The sequence below is a fragment of the Palaemon carinicauda genome, chromosome 7 (genome assembly GCF_036898095.1).
Source record: "Palaemon carinicauda isolate YSFRI2023 chromosome 7, ASM3689809v2, whole genome shotgun sequence".
NCBI lineage: Eukaryota > Metazoa > Arthropoda > Malacostraca > Decapoda > Palaemonidae > Palaemon > Palaemon carinicauda.
In genome coordinates, this window is record NC_090731.1 from 1,241,995 (window position 1) to 1,254,896 (window position 12,902).

General features: G+C 48.8%; 1 protein-coding gene and 1 pseudogene across 3 annotated transcripts in view; both read left to right on the plus strand.

The window, feature by feature from the left end:
- The first annotated feature begins 326 nt into the window (after window positions 1–326).
- Window positions 327–12,902, plus strand: part of LOC137643796 (uncharacterized) — a 703,394-nt gene continuing 690,818 nt past the window's right edge. Inside the window, exon 1 of one of the 3 annotated variants that reach the window (XM_068376481.1) lies at window positions 327–586. The gene's annotated coding sequence lies outside the window, so the exon portion shown is untranslated. The remainder of the gene's footprint in view (window positions 587–12,902) is intronic. The other 2 variants (XM_068376482.1, XM_068376483.1) reach the window with 2 other exon arrangements.
- Window positions 6,771–6,889, plus strand: LOC137644719 (5S ribosomal RNA; annotated as a pseudogene).

Below are 12,902 nucleotides of genomic sequence, written 5' to 3' on the forward strand. Positions count from 1 at the left end.
GGGGTTTCTAATTTCACTATTTCAGTATTCTTATTTCTAAATTTCCTTAATTCATTACATTTAAAATGTTCAGTAGTATCCTGTGCCTCCCTATACAACACACAAAAAACTCTATTATTATCATTCCTGTCTCTATAATTTTCTTTTATTTGTAGCATATTCAACCTTGTTCTCATAACTATTACGGCCTCATTAGTGTTTAATTCTCCTATGTAATCTCTCCTACCAATAGCATTCACAAAATTCAGTTTTGTCATCTCTGCTTTTTTTCTCCCTTTATTTTAATTTTATTTGCTACTTTACATTTTAATTCTTTTTTGAGTTCTATCATCTCGGTTTTCTTCTCCTTTTATTTTAATTTCATTTCCACTTTAGATTTTAATTCTTTTTTGAGTTCTTGCTCATATGGACTCGGTCGGAGGAGAGCCGTTACAAAAGTCACTCGTGTTGATCAGCTGTTACTACTACGGTAACCCAAACATGTGCGGTGTGTCACAGCCAGTTTCTATAAAATGTTTTTAACGTTTTAGGAAATATTCATTAGACAAATATACAAGATGACAAAGGTTAAGATTTCAACTTTGTGGTTAGTATAGTGAAATTTGTGGTTATTTAATAATACATAAGTCATTTAACATATTGAGTGGCCCCTCCCCTAAGATTACGCTATTTGACCGTGTTTCCGTTCAATTATGCTTTTGTGACTAAATGTGCTTTTAATTTACTCTAGTGTAATATTTTAATGGTTATAATTGCTTGGAATCTGTATTTCACAAGGTAAATAGGTAAGGTGAGGAACCTTAACCTAGGTAGTATTCTTGGGGGTGTATGTATGATAGCGGCCACCTGTATTATTATGGCTAATTTAGTATACGGCAGTGTAAGAGGGGGTCGGAGGGGGCCGTTACCCCCCCCCCTCCCTGTTAGGTAAGTAGGTATGGACACTGCTTGTAGGTTAGGCTACGGGGGAAAGTTTAGGTTGGTTGATGTCCATTTTCAATCAACGCTGGAGAAACTGTCCGCTGATATACAAAGGCTCCGTGTTCTTGTTTTTACTTCCAATTTATAATGTGGTTTATCAGTCATAACTTCTAGATTAACAAAATGTCCATATTTTGAAAGAAAAACACTTTTCCCCAAGTATTCTTATGAGAACCCTTCAAAATACCGTAATATCTTTATTAATATTTCATACTACAGTTGTGTCCCTTGTCAGGCTGGGAGGAACGTAGAGAGGAGACGTCCCCTTTTTTGTTTCATTTGTTTGATGTCGGCTACCCCCCAAAATTGGGGGAAGTGCCTTGGTATATGTATGTAGGTACTACAGTAAATCTATACCGGTTTTTAGGGGTGAATGTAGTTCGTTGGGACAGGGTAAGATGGGAGTACGGGAGTCTAAGGATACGGCTCCTAGGTTAGGTTAGGTTAGGTAGGAAACATTCGGTTAGGTGATGTTCTTGTGTCTGTAAAATGTGGTTTTTTACTCTGTCCCAACAACTTTGGTATAGTAGGGCGAGGCAATTTTGGACACCTTTTTAGAAACCTTTGTACAAAATCTGTGTTAATAATTTATGACCAAAAATCAAACATACTTTCAAAAGAGGGAGGTCTCATCTATAAAAATAGTTTCTCATAATCATCAGAGAATTAGAAATTCCTATATCTCATCAATAAAAAAAATATCTTAGAGGCGAGGCAATTTTGGACAGTGAGGCAATTATGGACACGTCTGTATCTCCATTAAGCAGCAATGCTCAATTTCCAAATTATGACAATTTGTGGTCACTATCAATATAAATATAATATAAAAATATTATGGACTTACATAAATTTTTGTGTCCGTAATCCAAGATTGTCCAATTTTGCCTCACCAAGAAAAATGTGAGAAAGTTGCCTGTCCAATTTTGCCTGACCATGGCTTTGAAAACTGTCCAATTTTGCCTCACTATATGAATATATGAATTAAACTTTGTATTCAAGCACACGAATATACTTTTATGTGTAAATCTACATATATATAATCATAAACATACAAAATAAGACTTGTTCCGTAACCGAAATACAAACCATGCTATTTACATTGGGTTTACCTTTTAGCGCAGCTGAAATGGCGAGCCATTAGAATAGAACGAGGGTGTGTTACCCCTGTGCTAGTTAGTGGGGGGGGGGGGGAGTGGTAGCTAGTTACCCCTCCCCCCCTCACACACAGGTGAATACTCACTTTCACTTTTGGCTCGGACTGGGACAGACGTCTCTGTCTTGGTCCTCTCTTGGCAGCCATTGTTTGTTTTGTCTTTACTTAATCGCTTACTTTTCTTTTACTCAATATATACGTAAACATGTTTTCATGTTTGTATATATATTTGAGTATAGAAATCAGTAAGTTTCCTTTTCAGAGTTGTGTGTGTAGTGTACGATATCTCCGTGGAGTCCTCGGCAGTTAGGCCACCACGGCGTAATTTTATGGGTTGCGATCGAGTTTGACTTCGGTCTTTCTCTCTCTCTCTCTCTCTCTCTCTCTCTGAGATCGTTCACCCTTTTACTACGTTTTACTACGCCCTTGTAGCTTCCTTCCCGTGTGGGGGGGGGGGGGTTGCTACGCCGTACGTTTTGTCTCAATTAGTTTATGAATCTAATTGTAGTTGTTAATTTTTCAGCTTGTAGAACGATTCCTTTCGGGGTTTTCGTTCTTTCTTTAGTGTTCATTCATTTTTAAATTACATAATTACATAGTTTCATAATTATAATTGTTATAATTCTGTTTTGGTTACAGCTCTCCTTCCGTGAGTGTAAGTGGTTGTGAGGGCACGTGCCTTTTGTGTAATTCCTTTCCTTTCCCTCGGGATTCCTCTTCGGAGCCTTCCCGGAGGAATGAATGTGTACTAATGATTTTTGTTTTATTTTTTTACAGTTACCGATCTAGTTCGTTTCTGTAATATGGCAACGGTGTGAGCTGTCTTGTTGAGGCCTGGGGATTCGGCTGTTGCTGCCTCCCCTTTGGATTTTCGTCAGGGGCGTGTCTCCTTCTACTGGAAGTACTCCCGTGACGATTGACAGCTCTCCAGTTCATTTTAGAACTCTCAGGAAGCTTGCCTCCTTGGGTGGGTAACTTTCCTTCCGAGGGAAGTTTTTCCTGTCCAGGCTTGAGTTTTTCTCCTTTTGGGGGGTTCTTCTCTTGCCTTTTTTTCGTGCAACTATGCTCTTGGTGCTGAGCGGTCACACCTGCAGTTTCGCTCAAGGGGCTGGGCAACTGCAGGAGCCCCTCTTCGGAGGATTGCTCCTTTTAGGTCACTGGCTGACCAGTCTCTTCTACGAAGTGTTTCTCTTTCGTTTGCGAGAGAGTACACTCATAGAGACTCCTCTTCGGAGGATTCTTCTGCTGCTGTTGCTGTTGGCCTCCTTCGCCGTAAGGCTCACCGTCCGCCTCGTCGTAAGGGCCTCTCATCTCCCTATAAGGGTGCTAAGAGGCGCCTTTTTTGAATCTCCGTTTGCAGCCTACAACTCCTTCTTGATCTTCCGCCCGGGTGCAGATGGACAGCTGTCTGACCTCGTCTTCAGACGGGCAACGGTCCCTTCGGGGCAAAGGGTTGCCTCCCACGGGGGTTTTCCCTTGCGTGTCAGGGTTCCCCTGCGCGCTGTGTTCTCTCCTGCTCCTGCTCAGTGTTAGCGCACAGGCGCTCTCCTGCTCATCAGCGCTCTCTTGTTCGCCAGCGCTCTCCTGTTCGTCAGCGCTCTCTTGTTCGCCAGCGCTCTCCTGTTCGTCAGCGCTCGCATGATGATCGTCTCTGCTGTTCCTGGTGGTTCCTGTTACGCGCCCTGTGCGCCCACGTTCGCCCTCGCGATCTAGAACTTCGGTTCAGATCTGGGTCAAGGACTCTTCTTCTGCGCAGGCTTCCACGCGTTGCCTTCTGCTCGTCAGCGATCATCAGCTCGCCAGCGACCTTAGACGCATCAACGTTCACCTGCTCGCCAGCGATCTCCTACGCGTCAACGATCGCCATCGATCTGCCACGCGTGTCAGTTCCCCTGACCACTATCAGTAGCGTTCTAGCGCTCGCCTGCTGTGGACCACGATCTCCGGTAGCTGAGTCTCGCCGTAGATCTTCCTCCTGCTCGCCAGCGCTCCCCTTTTCTTCGTTCCTTCTGTGCGCCAACTTTCTTCATTTGCCAGCGCACATCTGCGTGCCCTTCTTTGTCACGCACTAATGGGCGCCAACGGTTTTCTGACCATCTAGGATCGCCTGATTAACAGCTGGCTTCAGCGCTCACCTTCCTGATGCACCTGCGCGCCTTCTGTTAGCGCGATGCGCGCTAACCATCACTAGCCTCTCTCGCGTTGGCAATCGCCTCGCACCCGCGCGATTCTTCATCTGCTCACTAGCGTTTTGTTAACGCACCACCGCTCGCCAACGCTTGCCAACGCTCCGTCACTCTCCTGCGGGCTATCGCCTCGCGGAACGCGCCAACGCTCGTCAACGCGTCATCGCTTGCCGACGCGCCATCGGTCTCCCGACCGCCTGTGCTCACCCACGCGCCCACGTGCCTGCGCGGCCGCACGCCCACGTTCCTGCGCAACCGCACGCCCACGTGCCTGCACGTCTACGCTCATGCGCGTCCGCGCACGTGCTCTCCAATGTTCGCCCGCGCGCGAACCAACGGTATTCCATCGCGCGAACGGACGGTTTCCGTCCCGCGGACGGACGGTGTTCCGTCGCGCGTACCGACGGGGTTCCATCGCGCAAACCGACGGGGTTTCGTCGCGCGAACCGACGGGGTTCCGTCGCGCGAACCGACGGGGTTCCGTCGCGCGAACCGACGGGGTTCCGTCGCGCGAACCGACGGGGTTCCGTCGCGCGAACCGACGGGGTTCCGTCGCGCGAACCGACGGGGTTCCGTCGCGCGAACCGACGGGGTTCCGTCGCGCGAACCGACGGGGGTCCGCCGCGCGAACCGACGGTGTTCCGTCGCGCGAACCTACAGTGTTTCTTCGCACAAACGTCGGCTTAATTCTTGCACTATCCATTGCTCGTCTATGGGTTATCGCTCGCCAACCACCAGCTCTCGCCCTTCCTACCACGCTCGCCCTCCTTCTGCGCTCCTTCGCTCACCTTCGTTTGCGTTCCTGCGTGACCGCGCATGGGCGCTTCCACGTTCGCCCACGCGCAAATCATTGATTTACCATCGCGCTAGCTCCAGGGCGATTGCAACCACGATTCCCATTGGGGTTTTCGCAGCATGGCCAGCCTGGTGAGTTCTTCTGGAGTGTATTTCCAGAACACGGCCTCACCCCGTAAATGCAGACCATGGCACATGCAAGAATAAGAGGAATCTTCAGAGAGGTCTGAGCAACACTCTTCTTTCCAGAACCTGGGTTAGCCCCTCCCCGTCATTCCCTGGAGGGATTTTTGGCCGGGGGCTTTCCGTTCGAGATTTCTCCATCGGCCAAGGGGTGACTGCTTACCCCTTCCTCCTCTTCATCTCGTGTAAGGGGCTTACCAGGTCCTTTCCCTCCTCGGTTACGGCCCGAGGTTTGGTTCAAGGAAGCTACAGGAAGGTCATGGGTACTTTCCTCCTCTCGGGCTCAGGCACCTTGGCGTTTCATCGTTAAGTATCTAACTTGCGGGCAAGCTCAATGTTGGACCATCTGGACGCGCTGACCGAGGGTTTCCTTTCGGGTGTCTCATCCGTGAATGTCGACAACCTCAGACACCCTTCCATCCTTGAGAAGAGTTTGTTTGTGCCCAAGGACAGAGACATAGACAGCGGCTGTATGGAGGAAGTCTACTTCCGTTTTCACTCCTCCAAGGCGCTTTCTTCCAGACTCTGCAGGGCTCCAGCGCCTTTTTTCTTTCAACCACGTCGGCCTAAGTTATCGGCTACGACAACTGAGACAAGGTGTCCAATTGCAGTTTCCTCCTGTCAGGAACAGATGGCATTGGAGGCTCCCCCGGGGGGGGCATGGTCCTAAGGGGAGCGGCAGAGTTCACAAACTCTAGGATTGGCACCCCCCCCCCCTTGCAGGTTTCACGCGGGAGGATGCCTAAGGTTACTCATCCGGATGACAGCTTCCCGATGCCCATTCCCGCACGATCTCTGTGATCAGCCAAGGATATCGCGCCTGCCGTCTCTGTCAGCGGATTCAGTGTCTCTGAACCTCTATGCCATAGGGTCGGCAAGAGTTTGCCCGTTTGGGCAGAATGATCCATACCTTAGGAGAAGGTCCTCCATAGGATCATCGACGGCTTCCCCCCCGGCTTCTTCAGTCGATCCTTTCTTGTAAGGAAGTACAGTATCTGAGACGGGAGTTCCGTAGTCGACCTCTCAGCCCTGATCAAGTTTGTCGAACAAACTTCGTCCAGCGTGGAACAGCAGAATCGGTCAGACTGGTAACGAGGCGACAGGACTCCTTAAACCCTGGATCGGAAGGACGGGTACTTTCAGTTTCCATTCCATCCATCTTCCAGGAAGCTCGTGGAATTCAGCCTAGACTGCAGGTATTCCTGCTTAAGATGCAGTGTGGCGATCCCGCCGTGGCATCGCAGGATTTTTTCCCCAGAGAACTCTCCCTGCTTTCCTCATGGCCGCTCAGGGGCAGGCTTCCGCCTCCTTCGCTTTCGGAGGTCTGGTCAACTCCGGTAGGCTCGGGTCCGACCTTCTTCAGCGCCGGGACAAGCTTCCGGATACTTACCATGAGTGGGGGTTCATGGTATTTTGCTAAGAGCCTTCTCTTCTTCTGCCTCAACACCTGGAGTATCTGGCCATGATATTGAGTCAACGGCCTTACCACGTTGGAATCCCCGCTTCTCGTCCGTCCAGCGAGGTTAAGCAACGTCGGTTCTGGTCAGTACTTAGATGGGTGACCACCTGTGGACGCCAGATTCTGTTGCCACCTCCTCCGAGCCTTCCCTTCAGTTGACTGTGGCAAGGCTGAGGAGAGTCGCAGTACCTGTTCTCAGTCAAGCAGAGTTTTCAGCCTTACCTTGGAACGTTCCTAGTTCTCCTTTCCTCATTGACCCTTCTATAGTTCCGAACGGTCGCCTCAGGATAAGTTCCATGTGGGGCGGTCCAAGTTCCGGTGGTTTCAGGCAACGATTAACCGGACTTTCTGGCCCCTATGGGACCAGCGGAACTATTAGACCTGCAATGGGTGTTGACCTATGGAACCTCTTGATGGGAGTGGATATTCTCGTCCTTTCCCCACATTCTTGATGCTGTTCTCGGACTCGTCAAAGAAAAGGGGGGGGGGGGGCATGTTCCGGTCCAGGCTTATGGTCAGGACCTGAAGGATACCTCTCCATCATTCAGGCAGGCCTAGGGGCCGTAGTCTGGCCCCTCTACAGATCCTACAGCTCCTGCCGAGTCGCTCCGTGCGCGTCAACTTCATGATTCTGGCGTGTTCTAACCAGCAGGGGACGTATTTTCACACCTTCACATCTTGCAGTAGAGATACCGAGATGATTGAGATACTCTCAATACCACCATCGGCTCTCTCATTCCAGGCAGAGGAATGTTCTCTCCGACTATCCGAGCAGAGCCTCGTAGAGAAAGTGTACCTGGGGGTCTTTGGCCTTGAGTAACCAGCAAGTCCTGGTCTGGGGGACCTCATTGCGACAGCTTGGAACCTCAAGCTTCCGCTGTTCTTCCCCCCAGTCTCAGACCTGAGACTCTGGCAAGATGCATTTCGGTGATGGTGGGACAACTTCGACGCCTGCGTCTTCCCTCCTTTTTGTCTGTGGAGAATGGGTCTCACATGACCAGGTTGTCTGTCAACCTTTCATGGGAGAACTCCACTGGGACTATGCGCAGAACGGTTTCTGGACCCTCTGCTCTCCCGGACGGAACTCCCGGGAGAGCTTCTCCCACGGCACAGACTACTCAAACAACCACACTGCAACATCTTTCACAAGCCGGGGCGTCGCTTCGGCTTTTTGCCTGGAGACACTACGCCTCCTCCTCAAGAAGAGACAACCCGCTACAGTCGCGGGACGGAGGTCGCGTCATCTGCGATAGTCATCCGCAGGGGTCTTCCAGGCGAAGTGAAGAGTCTTCGGTGGTTGGTGCCGTGGGAGATATACCTCTTCCCTTGAGGCCTCTTCTCCAGCAATAACGATCTTATTGCCTTTCGGCGGGAGGAAACTCCTTTCCGCTCTCGGCAATGAAGCCTGTCGCTCAGCCTTTCCCTGACCTTCAGGCTTAAAGGAATAACTTCTTCCTTCCCGCTGGATCTTTCCTCGCTCATGTGAAGCTACGAACGTCCCTGCCCTAGTCGGAGTGAGACCTCCAACTTGGAGCATGGCTCGGACTTTTTAGTCCCTTAAGAGATCTTCTCAAGACCCTTTACGACAGGCCTCTGATTGTATTCCGCCTTGGGTCTCCTGCTCACTCTGGCCGCCAGTGTGTAAGCAATCTTCTTGGTCTCGTACAACTCCGCCCTTTCTAAGGAAGAGGGGAAGGCAACATTCAGGTTCGCTCCTGAGTTGTTGGCTAGACTCAGAATCTTGGGGTCCTGGCCCTTCGGTCCAATTCCTTCAAGATTTCGAGTCTCCATTCTGTATCTGATGTCCCAAAACCTTCTCCTTCTTGCCAGTAAAGGAATCGAGGGGTTAGCTTTGGGAACAGCTGCAGTTTGTCTTCAGTTGCAGCCGATTTGGGAGCACAAGGAGGACACGGGGAAGAGTCACCAGTATACCTCCTCAGCTCGGACTCAAGGACATTCATCTCGACCTGTCTCCAGACTCTCCCCCGTCACGTCGCCCTACAGCACAATGTTGGATACATTGCAACGTCCCTCGCCTTCGAGTAATACTACTCTGTGACGCAGGTGCTACAAGCTGGAGTCTGGAAGCGTCTAATGACCTTCGCAGCCTGCTTCCTGCAGGGCGTGACCCACAGGAGTTTCGATACGTTTTCTATCGCTCTGTGGTGGCTACACAACAGCTGGTCTAACCTCAGGCTCCTTTTTGGACAGGCAGCAGAAGGTTGAGGGCATTGTTATCAGGTTTTAGTCTGCATGAACGAAAGAAGTATGTCTGGCCCTTACTTCTTTCTTCATCATCCCCTCTACGGGGAAGCAGCATCCTGGTCTCTGCATAGCTGACCTCGAACCTCTGCAGTTAAACCATGCTTCCTTGTGTTCCGAGTATTGAGTCAATACTGTCGCGTCCCCCATACCCTGACGAGGTGGTATGCGGAACGTCCTAACCCAGAGTTCCTTCTGGAACTCCAGGTCAACTGCCTAGGACGGGTCACACTTCTTCCTTCACACACAAGCTTATGTAGGCCACACGGTTCCTTGCGGAACAAGGAACTTGTGAGGTGCAGGGACTCCTTTTCTCGAGTGCGACTCACTTGGATCCAGTATGGCTGGGGACTTTCCACCCTTCCTAAGGGGTAAGTCACCCAATGTAAATAGCGTGGTTTGTATTTCGGTTACGGAACAAATGACAAATTCGAAGATAATTTGTATTTTTCCTAACCATACAAACCTTAGCTATTTACACATATTTGCCCGCCAGCCCTGTCCCCCAAGACAAGTCCTACCTCTAAGTGAAAGTGAGTATTCACCTGTGTGTGAGGGAGGGGAGGGGTAGCTAGCTACCTCTCCCCTACCCCCCCCCCGCTAACTAGCGCGGGGGTAATACACCCTCGTTAAATTCTAATGGCTCGCCATTTCAGCTGCGCTAAAAGGTAAACCCAATGTAAATAGCTAAGGTTTGTATGGTTAGGAAAAATACAAATTATCTTTGAATTTGTCATATTAGGAGTGCAGTATGGGCAGGGGGGGGGGGTCTGCTGAGGGTGACACCGTAAAAGGGGGTGACACCCTTAGAGTTACATCTACAAAAAGTTTGTCTTTCTAGCTCGAGGGTTATGATATGATTTTCAAAAAGTTGCTTAATACTGGGGACATACTCAAAGGTGTTGACACTCAGGGGTGAAACCTTCGAAAAGATTGAATTAATTATGGTGACATCCTCGAGAGGGTTGTCACCCCAAATGGTACAAATAATTAAAAAAAAAAAAACTTTCTTGTACAGTATATACATTTTTTCAATATTAATCTTACCCGATGATCATGTAGCTGCAACTCTGTTGCTCGACAGAAAAAACCTACGGTCGGGATACGCCAGCGATCACTATACAGGTGGGGGTGTACAACAACAGCGCCATCTGTCGAGTAGGTACTCAGGTACTTCTTGTCAACAAGAACCAATTTTTCCTCTGTCGTGCCAATGGCAGGACCTACTAAATACGCCGTCCCTACTGGATTTGTTTTCACAACGATTTGGTGAAGTACACTTTTCCAGTTTTGAGCTTTCGCTATGCAGGGGTTTTATCTTCATTTCAAAACTTGAATTCGTTTTCGATAGATTTAATTATGGTGACAAAGAGAGTATGGACTCTCTTTCACTTTTAAATGGCCGACCCTTCCCTTAGACGGAAGTGTGTTTAGGTTTTTGGTAATTTTGCTTAACAAGTTATAGATCTATTTATTTTATATCTCTCCGCCTTGATAGGCCTCTTCGATTAACTTTCCATTTATTATAAACTTATAAAAAAGTAATTTTTATGTTTGTTTATATGCGACCTTTCCTATAGTAGGCGGTCCATACTTGGAACCGAAGTTAATTAACATTGAGCCCGTCATATCGTATTTAACCTTTTAAGAATTTAATACTTTTTAATTTTAATGTTTTATGAAAGAATTTCTTTGATAGTCTCGTACTGTTTTCAAAGATGAACTAACGTTTAGTTTTTTAGTCTCCGCAGTTGTTGACGTTCAGAACGTTCAACATGCGCTCTATCGTTACGATAGAGAGAGAGTGTTTCACGGTTTCACGTTGCAGTAAGAGTAAACCGATTCTAGCGTTTCGTTCATTCTTTCTTAGCTTAAATGGTTTAAATTCTAAATAAAGGAACTTTTTATTTGGGAAACCTTTCAGTTCCTTTTAACAATTAACATGTTTTAACGATATATAATTGGGCTCTTCTCTCAGGCGCTAAGTCAAGAGAGAAGAGAGAGAGAGATAGAGACGGAGGGAGAGAGAGGAGAATAAACGTTTCGTTCAAGCGGGTAACGTTGTTCTCGTTTTTTACTCTTCTCCCTAGTCGCTGTAGAGGAAGAAGGTAAAACGTTTCTAGAGTTTTATTCTTGTTCCCAGGCTTTAGGCGGTGAGAGATTGTAAACGTAGTTTATTTGATCTAGTGTTTAGTCTCTTTTCCAGCCACTGAATTCGTTTTTTACTCTTCTCCCTAGTCGCTGTAGGGGAAGAAGGTAAAACGTTTCTAGAGTTTTATTCTTGTTCCCAGGCTTTATGCGGTGAGAGATTGTAAACGTAGTTTATTTGATCTAGTGTTTAGTCTCTTTTCCAGCCACTGAATTCTTTATCTTTATTTATGTTTTTCTGTTGCATTGTAAAACTGTTTTCGCAATTACTACCTTTTAATGAAGGATAGGATTGCGTGTTTCAGGTAGAAATCTGTTAAAGTTTCGATTTCAGTGAAATAAGTGCAAACAGAAAATCAAAAGTGATAAAGTGATATGCGCAAAGTGTTACAGTGTTGCGTCCGAGGGTTCGTCTGTTCGTGCCAGTTGTTCACCTAGTCCGATACCTCTTACAAGCTCCCAAGCCCAGGGGAGAAGTAATGTCGTACGACTTATGGGTTCCACAGGCCTTGATCGACGAACAGACGTTTTTCCCTCCGTGGTTTCGGGCGTATCTACACACGTTGCCGACGTGAGATCGCCCCACCCACACAAAGACGAGAGAGCCCATTTATTACTCGTCTGCGGAAGAGGTTTCTCGTAGAAACCATGGACCAAATCTTGCAGCTTTTAAGTGCAAGTCGGTCCCTTCCGCGCAAGTCCAACGGCCTAGGTGTAGCCACTGGGTCAGTTCGGACTCGCTGCAGTCATCCGACGACTGCACACCTCCCAAGAGAGGCAAGGTGGTACCGCAACAGGCAGTAACTCCGTCTGTTGCCGCACCAGCTGTTTTAGACCCTCAGTCACAACGGACAGTAGCTCCGTTTGTTGCCGTTTTTTTTGTAGACCCTAAGTGGTCTTTACTGCAGTCTATGCAGACTCAGTTAGCTGCGGTTATGCAGGAGTTTCGTGCGGAGAAGGTTTACACTGCTCTCGTTAGCCTACAACCTACCACGGTTGTGCGCCCAGCTCACGCTGAGGCTGCCTGCTCCCACACTCCGGCTGCGGAGAGCTCCACCTCCGATGCGCTATCGACCCTGCCAGACGCATGTTAACGTTAGCCGACATGCGGCTCCCTCCGTTAACATGCGTGAGCTACCGCATCAGCAGTGGGAAGGTGGAGTCAAGTTGCCGTGTTTTGACGCGATGCGTTAGTTTCCGCAACCCACGGCAGTCCCCACCACGCACCACCACTCCGCTTTGGTTGTTGCCTGCTCACACACTCCGACTGCGGAGAAGGTTGACGATGCACCCGTTTGCCTACAACCTGCCACGGTTGTGCGCCCAGCATGGCTGCCTGCTCCCACACTCTTGTTGTGAGAGCTCCTCCACCCATGCGCAGTCTACCCTGCCAGACGCATGCTTACTCCCACAGACACACGGAGCACTCCGTTGCCGTGCGTGAGCTACCACAAGCTGCCGTGTTTTGACACGGTGTGTCAGCCTCCGCAACACACTGTGGTTACTGCCACTCGCCCGCAGCAGACTAGTCAGTCAGGAGTTGAGGCTTCCCCACACAGCTTTGGTTGTTGCCAGCTCACAGACTGTCAAGCAGTTACTTGACGTTGCCTTCTGGTCTGCTACTAATGCACCAGTGCTGTATGTCCTCACGCACCTGTTGTGGTTGACAGTTCAGTTTTTGACAGTTCACAGACTGTCAAGCAGTTACATAACGTTGCCTTCTGGTCTGCTGCTT